The 13,360-nt window shown below is 39.5% G+C and overlaps 1 long non-coding RNA gene across 1 annotated transcript in view; it reads right to left on the bottom strand.

The window, feature by feature from the left end:
* LOC309846150 overlaps nucleotides 1-1,833 on the bottom strand; it is a 33,761-nt gene extending 31,928 nt beyond the window's left edge. Inside the window, exon 1 of the long non-coding RNA XR_014301746.1 lies at nucleotides 1,536-1,833. This is a non-coding gene — a long non-coding RNA (uncharacterized lncRNA). The remainder of the gene's footprint in view (nucleotides 1-1,535) is intronic.
* Nucleotides 1,834-13,360: the final 11,527 nt, after the last annotated feature.

Raw genomic sequence — 13,360 nt, 5'->3', positions numbered from 1 at the left:
TATGTGTGGTAATTTTGTTTTTACCACATTCAAGCATTCAAGGTAGGTGTAAAATCACCATAGTTTGTGAAATAAATGTGCGGGTGGTGAGGGGAATAAGTGTGTGTGTGTGTGTGTGTGTGTGTGTGTGTGTGTGTGTATACACACATGTATATGTACGATGTATGTATACATTGTAAGTGTACATAAATATACAATATACATACACACATATAAAATATGAAAAGGAAAACTCATGTTGTGGTACCCAGAACTTTACAATAGTTTTTGGCAACATGAATCTAGGTCTTGACTCTGCCATTAACTTTTGCAGTGTTCCCTTCCTTCTCTGGGCTCAGTCCTCATCTTTCAAATCAAATGCTTGAATTTGGAGGTCTAAGATTCCCTCCAGACACAATATCTTAGAGGGCTTAAGTCCCAGAGTAGGCAAATCACTCACTTTCTAAATGATTTAATCAGAAAATCTTAAAGCTAGGAAGTGATTTGCACCCAAGGAAAGATGAAACCACAATTCTACTGCCAGACCACTGCTAGTCAGCCCTGACAGGTTCTGTCCTGGCAGCGGAAAGTTGGAAGGAGGCGGTGGCTTCTGTCATTACTCACTCAGCCAAGCCTATTCCTCTCATCTCCCACACTCATTCTCAGCCCGAGATGCCAGATCAGTGAAGACTGCTTGGATGTTTCCAGAGCTGATCTAGTTCCCACACACACGGGGGGCATCCCTTGGTGTCACGGCAGTTGCTGCCATACCTGCTCTGTTCCCAACAGAGACCCACCATCCCACCTTCAAGAACTCAGCATGGACACCTATTACAACACCTCATTCTGCCATCCTTGAAGGTGAACTGCCAAAGGCTCATGAGTCTGTTAAAAAGATACAGTTGGGGGCACCTGTCAGTCCCTCATTTGGTTCAGCATCTGCCTTCAGCTCAGGTCATGATCCCAAGGTCCTGAGACCCAGTCCCCCATCAGGCTCCTTGCTCAGTGGGGAGTCTGCTTCTCCCTCTCCTTCTGCTGCCCGTCCCCCTGCTTCTTCATGCTCTTACCCTCTCTCTTTCTCCCAAGTAAATAAATAAAATCTTAAAAAAGAAAGAAAGAAACAAACAAAAATACAGCTGGTTGAAGTCTCTCCCTCCCAAACTTCCCATCTTTAAGCTCTTGAGGAAGCTCCCCAATCTTACTGAGCCTCTGTAAAGGAAGACTGTAAGGTCCACCCCACACACATGTGGGCAGATGATGAGGTACCCAGTATCTACCCCAGAGCATGGACTATCACAAGTGCCAAGAAACTGTTAAAATGTCCAGGAGGCCCTTTCCATTCCTCAAATTTCAAAGAGATGGGTGAGAGATAAATCCCATTTTACATGATTTGAAGTATGTAAAAATATAATGTTATTGTCATTCTTTTAGAAACAAAGTTAAGCACTGTGCAAAGAATACATAGGAAGCTGCCCACGCACATCCTGTCCCTGTCATTTAGGAAGCAGTTTTAATTCCACAAAATAATGCAAAGAGACAAAGCTATGCAGCTGTACCTGATTTCTACCTGAGTTCTGACTTGGTATGTGGGGCAATCAGCTTGCCCCTCTGGGTGTCGTCCCCGGGCTGTGCAGGGTGGGGATGAAGCTGGGCGACCTCTAACTGTCCTTCCCGTTCAGCGACAGCAGCAGTGCAGCCCGAGGGAGGCTGTGCCCTCGCAGCCCGGTGGGCTGGGCGCCAGCAGGACTCCCTCCTCCCGCGCAGGGCTTCCCTCGCCGGCCGCAGCGCCGGGGAGGCTGCGGGAGGGAGAGCGGGAGAGGGGGCGGCTTTCCCGCAGCTCGCGGGAGACGAGGCGGTGCTGTCCTCCCACCATCCATAATGCAGTCTTTTGTCGGCAATAAATTCCCTCCAAAATTAATGAAACAGCCATTCTAAATTCTCATGTCACTGCCTCATACAGCAGGAGCTGGGCGAGGCTTCCTGCTCTCTAAATAAATAGGAAAGCCATATAAATGGGTCTGGAGGCCATACCCAGCTTGCTGGGACACAATCTAATCTCCTCATCCGCCTACAGAAACAAGGAGAAAGATGGAAACCCAGGATCAATATTTGATCTCTATTGCAAAAGGCACCCACTCCATCGCCCAGGTAGAAGCCCACACACACAGAGTGATACTCGACTGGCATCCCTCTCCCAGGTCACTGCCTCTTTGCAGCAGTCTGTCCTATGACCTGGAGGGTGTCATGAAGGAATATGAGAGCCCAGGCCCATCCTCCTTTTATAAGTGAAGAAACCAAAGCCCAGAAGAAGACACAGAAGGCCACAGCCTACTATAGAGTGTCCAAAGATTCTACCTCAGTGTTTCTTCAATTTTAATGAGCACGAGATTCAGTAGGTCTGAGGTGGGGCCCAAGCGTATGCATTTCTGAAAAGTTCCCAAGTGCAGCTGGGCTGCTGGTGGTTATCAGCATTTCCAGTAGCAAGGGTCTAGAAGACCATCAGCTCCATTAGGGCAGACCAAGACTCATTTTTTTGCTATGTTCCCAGCATTTAACACAACATCAGTGCAGTAGGTTTTTAATAAAGTTTTGTGGAAATAATGAATTGGTCCATAAATAAGACAGCATTACACAATGGTTAGAAATTTGGATCCTGGAACCATCCTAGCTAGGGTGACATCCTGGCAATGCCACTAAGTGATGTGCCTTGGGCAAGTTGTTTAACTTCTCTGTACCTCAGTTTTCTCAACTGTAAAATTGCATTAGGAACACTATATGTCTTACAGGGTTGTTGAGACAGAAGGAAATTAGCTAAAATATATAAAGCACTTAGAACAATATCTGGCAAGTGGTGGGTAATACAAAAAAGTGACTTTCTCAAGGTCACACAGGTAATTAGAAGATCTAAACCACAACTCATATCTCTTGACACTTTATTTCAGTATCATTATGCAATACCCAGCAGAAGGACATTCTATTTATTTAGTTATAAAGGATGATATTTCCACCAAACAAACCCTCCGAGTTGTGAAATGTGAATGCAAGATCACAAAAAGAAATGGTCTGGTTGAAGTTAGGAAATAATCAAACATGCAAATTTAAGCCTACAAGAAAAACACATATGACTTACTAAAGAGAAAGAACCCAAGCCTGGTAGTGACACAGACCTGAGTCTAAATCCCAGGTCACGTAAATACAATCAGTAGAAAGGTGAGCCAGTTATTCTCTCAAAATGATAACCAGCCCATGAATAAACTAAATATCCATCTAACTTAGAGGGTTGATATGCAGAATAAATGAGTTAATGTAAGTAAAGCATATAATGCTGCTTTATACATGGCATGAGCTCAAGAAATAATAGCTTGTAACAGTCATGGTAGTAAAGCCATAAAACATTTATAAGAGCCAGATTGGAAAAGCAGCTGATTCTTTTCCAAGTGGTATCCTTGAAGGACAGGGTTCTTGAGTCTCCCAAAGGAATATGGACTGGAAGATTGTTCAGGCTTCCTCCAGCTCAGTGGGAAATAATACCATTGTCTGACTCCAAAGCAATAGAAACCTGTCCCTTGAAGCTGGACTGGATGTTGTTCCTGGCCAGTAAAAAGCCTGATGGTGAAGGACCAGAATAGGGCCTGGTCTATACCTGAAAATTCTGGGCAGAACCAAACATTAGAGAGAAACAATGAATTATCATATGACTTTGAGTCTTCAGAGGAGAATTCTGAATCTGAGGATTTAATATGTAAGACAAGAGCCCCCTTAATGGTGGAAATGAGGACTCAGAGACATTGTTTTCCCTCTGAGAATAATTTAAACACGAATGGATCAGTAACATTAATCATTGGCATACCCTAAAGCCCTGCTCACTCTCAAATAGCAACTCTATTAGTTGATGACCAAGAGTTCCAAAAATATACTAGAGAGATCATCTGGGATCAGCTTTGACATGCTAAGCCTTTAGAAGCTGTCAATAAGAAAAAAGCTGGACAAACTGAAAAAATAAAAAAAAAGACTTCTCTTGAAATTTATCAGATAACTGACGTTATAGAGCAAATTGCTACCCCTAAAATCTGGAGAGATGGCAAATCCATAAAGTAATAGCAACCAATTCTGCTTACTTGGAACCAAAGCCACTGGACCCTAAGCTGGTAGAAAGCCCTAAATGGTCATGTTGATAAACGACTGGAAGCTGACTGTGAACCAACATGACAGTGAGGAAATCTGAGGAATGCAGTCCTATGGGAGCTCCATGCTGTCTTGGGCTTTTCCTCCAGGAAAGCCAGAAAGTTCTAACAGTGAGGATTCCAGAAAATATTGGGTCTTGGTAGGGGAAAGGGAGAAGAACCATTAGGAACCATACCCATAGTTATCTCTGTAACAAAGTCCTACATGTCAGGAGAATTTATTTTGCCTAAGCACAGTTCTGAAACCATATCCAAGCTGGGGAAATGGACTTTCTCTCCACTCAAATCCTCTCTAGAATTCCTACCCAATCCAAGGAGGGCAGAAATCAGTCAGTAATGACAGGCTTCAAAGGAATAGATTGTAAACTCTGCAGCCAAGGAAAGGAGTTGAAGTTGGAGGAAAAAAAAAGCCCAACTGAAAAATCACCTATAGAGGTCATAACCAAGTGCATAGGCCAACTAAAAAAGTGTATCTAAATTGGATCATTATAGGACACTCCCCCACCACCATACCTTACTGCCACACGAACAAGGCTCTGTATAATAATAGTGGTCACAACAGAAAAACCTATGAAACACAAGCTCTCCCTTTAGAGGAGTGCACGGGGAAACCACAAAGTAAGGAGGAGAGACAAACACAAGGACACATGAGGCATTTGAAACCTCTGGTACCTACAACAAAAACAAACATTAAACACAGCTCAACTCCTGGCCAGTTTTAAATAAATCCTCATACTAATCTGTGAACTAATCCTCACAGATTAATGGAGTTCTAGATATCAACAAACTGACTCTGAAGAAGCAAAAGACCCGGGAGAGCTAGCACGATATTAGAGAACAAAGCTGGAGGACTGACACTCCTGGATTTTTTTTTTTTAAGACTCTATTTATTTATTTGACAGAGAAAGAGATAACAAGTAGGCAAGAGGCAGGCAGAGAGAGAGGGGAAAAGCAGACTCCCTGCTGAGCAGAGAGTCTGATGCGGGCCTCGATTCCAGGACCCTGAGATCATGACCTGAGCTAAAGACAGAGGCTTAACCCACTGAGCCACCCAGGCTCTCCATCCTGGATTTTAAGGCTTACTATAAAGCTACCGTAATCAAGACAATGTAGTACTGGCAAAAGAATAGAAAATGAGATCATTGGAAGAGAATAGAGAGCCCAGAAATAGACCCCCATAAATACAGTTGACTGATCTTTGACAGAGGCACCAAAGGCACCAATGAAGCACAGACTTTCTTTGACAAAGGTGCCAGAACAACTGGACAATCACATGTAAAAAAATAAATCTAGATATTACACCCTTCACAAAAATTAGCACACAATAGATCATAGACTTAGTAAAAATGCAAAACTACAGAACTTCTAGAAGATAATAGAGGAAACAGTTATTTGACCTTGGTTATGGCAATGAGTTTTTAGATAGAGCACCAACAGCATGATCCATGAAGAAAACAATTGATAAATTAGAACTTCATTAAAACAAAATCTCCTGCTCTGTGAAAGACAATGTCAAGGTAATGAGAAAACTAGTCACTGACTGGGAGAAAATATTTGTAATAGACACATTTGATAAAGGGCTATTATCCAAAACATGCAAAGAACTCTTAAAACTCAACAGTAACAAACAACCCAATTAAAAAACTGGGCAAAAACTTCAGCAGATACCTCACCAAAGAGGAGATATACACATGGAAATTATACATATAAAGAGCTGCATAAATAATTCCTCCTCAGGGAAATGCAAATTAAAACAACTAAGAGATACAATTACATCCTATTAAAATAGCTAACACCTAAAAAATGACAATGCCAATTGCTGGCAAAGTAATAGGAACTCTCATTCATTGCTGATAGGAATGCAAAAGGGTACAGCCACTTTGTAAGACAGTTTGTCAGGTTCCTACAGAGCTAAATATAGTCTTAAGATATTATTCAGCAATTTCACTCTGAAGCATTTACCCAACTGATTTAGAAACTTATGCTCATACAAAGACCTGCACACAAATGTTTATAGCAGCATTATTCGTAATTGCCAAGAGCTGGAAGCAACTAAGATGTCCTTCAAAAGGCAAAAGAATAAACAAACTGTGGTACATCCATACAATGGAATACTACACAGTGATTAAAAAAATGACCTATCAAGCCATGCAAAAACACAGATGAATTTAAAATGTCTATTTCTAAGTGGGAGAAGCCAGTCTGAAAAGTCTACATTTTTTATGATTCTAACTACATGACATTCTGGAAAAAAAAAAGTAAAACTAGAAGATGTTTGTAAAAGATCAGTGGTTGACAGGGTTTTGTAGAGTGGCAAGATGAAGAAGATTGAGTAGGTAAAGCAGAAGCAATTTTTTAAGGTAATGAAAATATTCTGTAGGATATTGTAACGGTGGATACATGGCATTATGCATTTGTCAAAACCAAAGGAAATTTAGAAAGTGTGAATCAATGTGTGAAATTTCAAGAAAAGCATTTATGAGGTTGAAGAATCCCAAGACAGAGTGCAGACTCTGACTAAAATCTAACTGGGCTACAAATTTATGAAATAACCTCACTGAAGGGGCTGGAGGAAAGGTGCTGACCTGAGTAACTCTGGAAATGAGTGTGCTCTGTAAGAAAAAGTCAGAAGGAACTGTCCATAAGCACTGTACTCTATTCCAAAAGTCATTTCTTACATGGGTTGGATTAGCAGTTCTGAAACCATCACACATATATACTGCAATTTAACAATTAAGTATATGGATAATGGGTGGTGAGAGCCAAGTGTCTTACTCTTAGAGTGGGAAGTTATAGATAATCAGGAGTAGGAGGCTAGAATGATCCATTGACAGTAGAATAGAGTTGGAGACAATGCTATGAACTCATGTTTAGCTTTATATAGACACAGCTGGTTATACACAGTAATATTTATAAAGATGTATATTGGTTAGCACACACATACATATTTCCTTGCTTTGTCAGGTAAGAGAACCTAGAATCAATGATGGCCTCGTAGCAATAAACACAATTAGTGCACAGACCTTGGTTTTAATATCAAGTCTTATGGGTGTCTGGCTGGCTCAGTCAACAGAGCATGTGACTCTTGATCTTAAGGTCATGAATTCAAGCCTCATGTTGGGCACAGAATCTACTTAAAAGTAAATAAATAAATGAATACATAAATAAGTAAATAAATACAAAATTTTAAATAATTTAAATGGTCTTAAATATTATTTAAATGACAAATTTAAAAGGTTTTAAATGCCATTTTCCAATAAAAGATACCTTCAAGAAATCATTGATTCTAGGACTGGGAAGGGGGATACATAAGATGAACTTGGAGCAACTACTTTTGCCAGAAAATAAGGAAATGCTCAAAATACACAATAATGGGAGAATGTCAAATGTACCCAGAAGCCAACAGAACTCCCAGTGGCCAATTCTGGGATAATCTGAACAACAAAATTAGTGAAGTTCAATTATACCCCATGAGTCTATATGACACAATAAATGAATAATGAATGAGTGAATGAGGAAATCTGTGTGCAGACTTATGCTGATACTCTATCTTAAGGGAGATGAGGCATGTGCCTATTACTTAAATGTGCATTGCACATAGTGATTTCCTTGCAAAGGGTACTGTGTGGAAACAAAGGGTAACAATACAGTGGAGGAACCTGATAAAAACTACTTTAGCAAGTGCTCAAGTTTAATGTCAATGGTGATGTCAAATTAAGAATATATATCCTTGCTATGATGTGATGAGGATGACACTTTACCTCTGCATTCTTCCTCCCCAAACCCATTACTTCAGTCTAATCTTGAGAAAAACAACATGACAAACAGCAATTAAGAGATGTTTTAGAAAGTACCTGACTACTAATCCTCAAAACTATAATAGCCCTCAAAAACAAAGTTTGAGAAACTCTTAACCAGTAAGAATCTAAGAAGACATGCCACAGAAGTGTAGCATATTATCCAGCATGGAATTTTGGAACAGAAAAAAAGGGGGGGGGGGATTAGGTAAAATCTAAGCAAATAAAAATAAAGAATAGACTTCAGTTTATAATAACATATTGGTATTGATTTATTAATTTTGATAAATGCACTATACCAATGGAAGGGACTAACAATAGAAGGGAGTGGGTGTGGAGGTATGAGAACTCTCTATTATCTTCATAATGTATCTGTAAATCTAAAACCCTTCTAAAATAAAAAGTTTATTAGTAAAATCTAAAGGTCTCTCAAATATCTATGAAAATCCAAATGCTTCTTAGAAGGTGTATTCCTTTATCTGTTACCAGTCACTTATATCTTAAGTCATTTAAATCTAAGCAGAGAGGAGTGTGATCAAATTTTCACATGAAGTTTGCTGAAAAGAAAAGGTGAGACAGGTGGCTCTTCAGTATAAACAGGTAAAAAAAAAAAAAAAAGTAAGGCATATGGGGTATGCAAGGTGGATGAGAATGCTTTTTAGTTTTATGTTGCTGTTATCAAAAAAGCCAATTCCATAAGTCCGAAAAGGTCCAGGGACTGAGTGGGAAGAGCAGCATGACTCTTCCTATACTATTTTGGTCAAGTCGTTTGCTAGCTTTGAGTCTGTTTTTCCAAATACTTAATCAAAAAATTCAATTATAACACCTAAAAGGTGACTCAGCTCTGGCCTTCTAGGATGCATAAGTATGGTTCTGTCATGGGCTACACGACAAAGGAAATTAAGAAGAAACCAATAGTTTTAGTTAAATTAATTCATTTTAACTTTTGTGAGTGTCAAATTCATAATCAAGGAAAATGGCCCATTGCATATTGTTACAGTATTTCCTACTTTTAAAAAAGAAGGAACAAAATGAAATCCAATGCCATTTCATTCATCTTTTTTTTTTTAAAGATTTTATTTATTTATTTGACAGATAGAGATCACAAGTAGGCAGAGAGGCAGGCAGAGAGAGAGGAGGAAGCAGGCTCTCCACCGAGCAGAGAGCCCGATGCGGGGCTCAATCCCAGGACCCTGAGATCATGACCCAAACCAAAGGCAGTGGCTTAATGCACTGAGCCACCCAGGCACTCCCATTTCATTCATCTTTTGATAATGGAAAATCTGTCTTTTATTTTTTTTAATTTTTTAAATTTATTTATTTTCAGAAAAACAGTATTCATTATTTTTTCACCACACCCAGTGCTCCATGCAATCCATGCCCTCAACAATACCCACCACCTGGTACCCCAACCTCCCACAGCCCCGCCACTTCAAACCCCTCAGATTGTTTTTCAGAGTCCATAGTCTCTCATGATTCACCTCCCCTTCCAATTTACCCCAACTCCCTTCTCCTCTCCAACACCCCTTGTCCTCCATGATATTTGTTATGCTCCACAAATAAGTGAAACCATATGATAATTGACTCTCTCTGCTTGACTTATTTCACTCAGCATAATCTCTTCCAGTCCGTCCATGTTTCTACAAAAGTTGGGTATTCATCCTTTCTGATGGAGGCATAATACTCCATAGTATATATGGGCCACATCTTCCTTATCCATTCATCCGTTGAAGGGCATCTTGGTTCTTTCCATACTTTGTCGACTGTGGCCATTGCTGCTATAAATATTGAGGTACAGATGGCCCTTCTTTTCACGACATCTGTATCTTTGGGGTAAATACCCAGGAGTGCAATTGCAGGGCAGGAGTGCAATTGCAGGGTCATAGGGAAGTTCTATTTTTAATTTCTTGAGGAATCTCCACACTGTTCTCCAAAGAGGCTGCACCAACTTGCATTCCCACCAACAGTGTAAGAGGGTTCCCCTTTCTCCACATCCCCTCCAACACATGTTGTTTCCAGTTTTGTTAATTTTGGCCATTCTAACTGGTGTAAGGTGATATCTCAATGTGGTTTTAATTTGAATCTCCCTGATGGCTAATGATGATGAACATTTTTTCATGTGTCTGATAGCCATTTGTATGTCTTGATGGAAGAATTGTCTGTTCATATCTTCTTCCCATTTTTTTATATGTTTGCCTGTTTCGTGTGTGTTGAGTTTGAGGAGTTCATTATAGATCCTGGATATCAACCTTTTGTCTGTACTGTCATTTGCAAATATCTTCTCCCATTCCGTGGGTTGCCTCTTTGTTTTTTTGACTGTTTCCTTTGCTGTGCAGAAGCTTTTGATTTTGATGAAGTCCCAAAAGTTTATTTTCGCTTTTGTTTCCTTTGCCTTTGGAGACATATCTTAAAAGAAGTTGCTGTGGCTGATATCGAAGAGATTACTGCCTATGTTCTCCTCTAGGATTCTGATGGATTCCTGTCTCATGTTGAGGTCTTTTATCCATTTTGAGTTTATCTTTGTGTACGGTGTAAGAGAATGGTTGAGTTTCATTCTTCTACTTATAGCTGTCCAGTTTTCTCAGCACCGTTTATTGAAGAGACTTTTTTCCACTGTATATTTTTTCCCGTTTTGTCGAAGATTAATTGACCATAGAGTTGAGGGTCCATATCTGGGCTCTCTACTCTGTTCCACTGGTCTATGTGTCTGTTTTTATGCCAGTACCATGCTGTCTTGGTGATCACAGCTTTGAAGTAAAGCTTGAAATCAGATAAACGTGGTGCCCCCAGCTTTATTTTTGTTTTTCAACATTTCCTTAGCAATTCGGGGTCTCTCCTGAAAAATTGTCTTTTAAGCAGAAAATTTATATTTGACCAGAAAGAGGGTACATATAGTTGGCTTATTCCTTTGGCTTCATTATACTTCACCCAAAAAAAAAGGCTTTAGGGTAATATCTGAATGTCATGGATGCCAGCAATTTATGGCATAAAGAATAGGAGCATATGTCTATTTAGATAAAACAGCATAAAAAAGTACATTCTTCACTTCCTACACTGATTGCCACTTCATGAAATCTCACAGATGTGACATCATCAAACTCATGCTGCATTGCCAAAATACCACAGAGATCAAATCAAGAAAAAATTGGCCATTTTTAGAAACAGATTAATTATATAAAAATTAGTGGTACAGGAATGTTTTATTTACTGGAGAAAGCACAAATGATGAAGGAAAAAACAAACTAATAAAAACGAGGAATTGTTTCAACCTAACTTAACAGTTGTTTCAGAGAAGAATGCAGACTCAAAATTGAATCTGTAATAGACAAAACAATAGAAAAAGAAAACTCATTTATAGCAATTCAATTTTAAATTTTTACTACATTTTCCTGATAGTATCAGTATTTAATGCTTGCACAGGGAGTCATTGTGATTGATGAGGGGAACACTTTCTGAATATTTAAAAATTGACTCTCACACGGGCGACTGGGTGGCTCAGTGGGTTAAGCCGCTGCCTTCAGCTCAGGTCATGATCCCAGGGTCCTGGGATCAAGTCCCGCATTGGGCTCTCTGCTCAGCAGGGAGCCTGCTTCCCTCTCTCTCTCTCTGCCTGCCTCTCTGTCTACTTGTAATCTCTGTCTGTCAAATAAACAAATAAAATCTTTAAAAAAAAAAATTGACTCTCACAAATCAGTATAAGACCACTCCAGCACACCATGGCCAGGTTCTGGGTCTTTTTCTACAAGTAAAGCAGTACTGAAATGGGAATGTCATGATGTGGGATTTTGTTCTGGCCCTGGCATAAGTTTCCCATGTGACTTCAGCTTAGCTACTTCAGGTCTCTCAAGTTTCCAGCTTCTCAACTATAGAACATAACGGGTGAGTTGATGATCTCCAAGGTGTAGTATGGTGTAGCTGTAGCAGTCAAAGGCTCTACGACAGTGTTTTCCTACCTCATCACTAGTGATGGCTTGGACTGCCTCATTCTGTGTTGGAAGTGGTAGATAAGGGGGTATCCTGTGTCTTGAGGGAAGCTTAGCAGCATCTCTGTCCTCAACCCACTAGATGCCATAGCATCCCCCTCTCCTGCTCACCAAAAATGTCTCTAGACATAGCCAAATGTCTAGGAATAAAGTACAGACTCAAGAAATAGATTTGGGGATCACCTTTTAGGTAATTGTAAAATCTTAACAGTGGAAAACCATGTTTAAAGTTACAAAAAAAAAAAAAAAAAAGAAAAAAGAAAGAAAAAGAAAAGAGAGAGAGAGAGAAAGACAAACTCAATGGATGAGTTAGCAATTGTTCTGTTACAAATGACAGTTAACCTAAATCAAACTAAAGAAATAAGGGAATTTATAGAACCTCTAGAAATGAGATCCTATTAACACCAACATTTAAGGGGCCCGAAAGGAAACAAGAAAACAGGCAATAATGTAAAAAGAACTCCAGAAGTAAATGGTATAAAAAACTCCAAGAGATTCATTATCTTCTTTGATTCAACACCCACCCACTCACCCCCCAGGCCTTCTTGTCTTTAAAATCCAGCTCAGCTCTCCCATTTTCTTTGAAATCATGACTCTTGGTCATTACCATCATTCTTGTCTCTGATCCCTTTTCTTAGTAACTATCCTAGATAAGCTTGCAATTAAGTGAATTCTTCTCATCAGTATCTGTTGCTGATTTATAAATTCTATTCTTCCAACTAGATATCAATTTCTGGAAGGATAAGGACCTGCCATGGTGTCATAGCCCATCAGAGCCTCTGGCCAGGCTCAGTGTCCTCAGAAAGGCAATAGATGATTTCAGTATTAACTATTAATTGACTCCATCATTTCAGTAAACATAAGTGAGTAACTTCCACGTGCTATGGTTTGTTCTAAGCACCATAAGAAAAAGAAAGACGCCACCAGCCAAATATCACTCTCCAACAGTGCCCCCTGTTTCCACCATCTGGCAAGATGCTAGTTACCACCCACCTAAAAGGGAGGTAAACCTAATTTCTTCCTCAGCCAAATTCAAACTTAGTTTCCCATTTGAACATTCTAGAACATGCTTATAATCGTTTTCCTTTAACCCAATCTTATGTTTCCAAAGGGAATGTGGTATGTTATTTAGAAATCCTATGAAACAAGGAATTGGAAGACTTATTGCTAGTCTTGCATTACCACTAACTTTTCCTATGAAATTTCATGAAAACATTGCCCTTTCTGGTCCCCAGTTTCCCAGTCCATAAAATAAGGTGGTTTGATAAATGATTTTGAGTATCTTTCTCATTCTGATGTAGGATTTAATGTTTTAGTCAAGTAAGGCACTCTAATTAATGTTTGTGGCATCTGTGAATGAATTAATATCAGTAGATATTAATACACAAACACACACACACATTTTGATGATTAGAAA

Source organism: Mustela nivalis (assembly GCF_964662115.1).
Source record: "Mustela nivalis genome assembly, chromosome: 1".
Classification (NCBI taxonomy): Eukaryota; Metazoa; Chordata; class Mammalia; order Carnivora; family Mustelidae; genus Mustela; species Mustela nivalis.
This window is presented reverse-complemented; position numbering and strand designations above follow the sequence as displayed.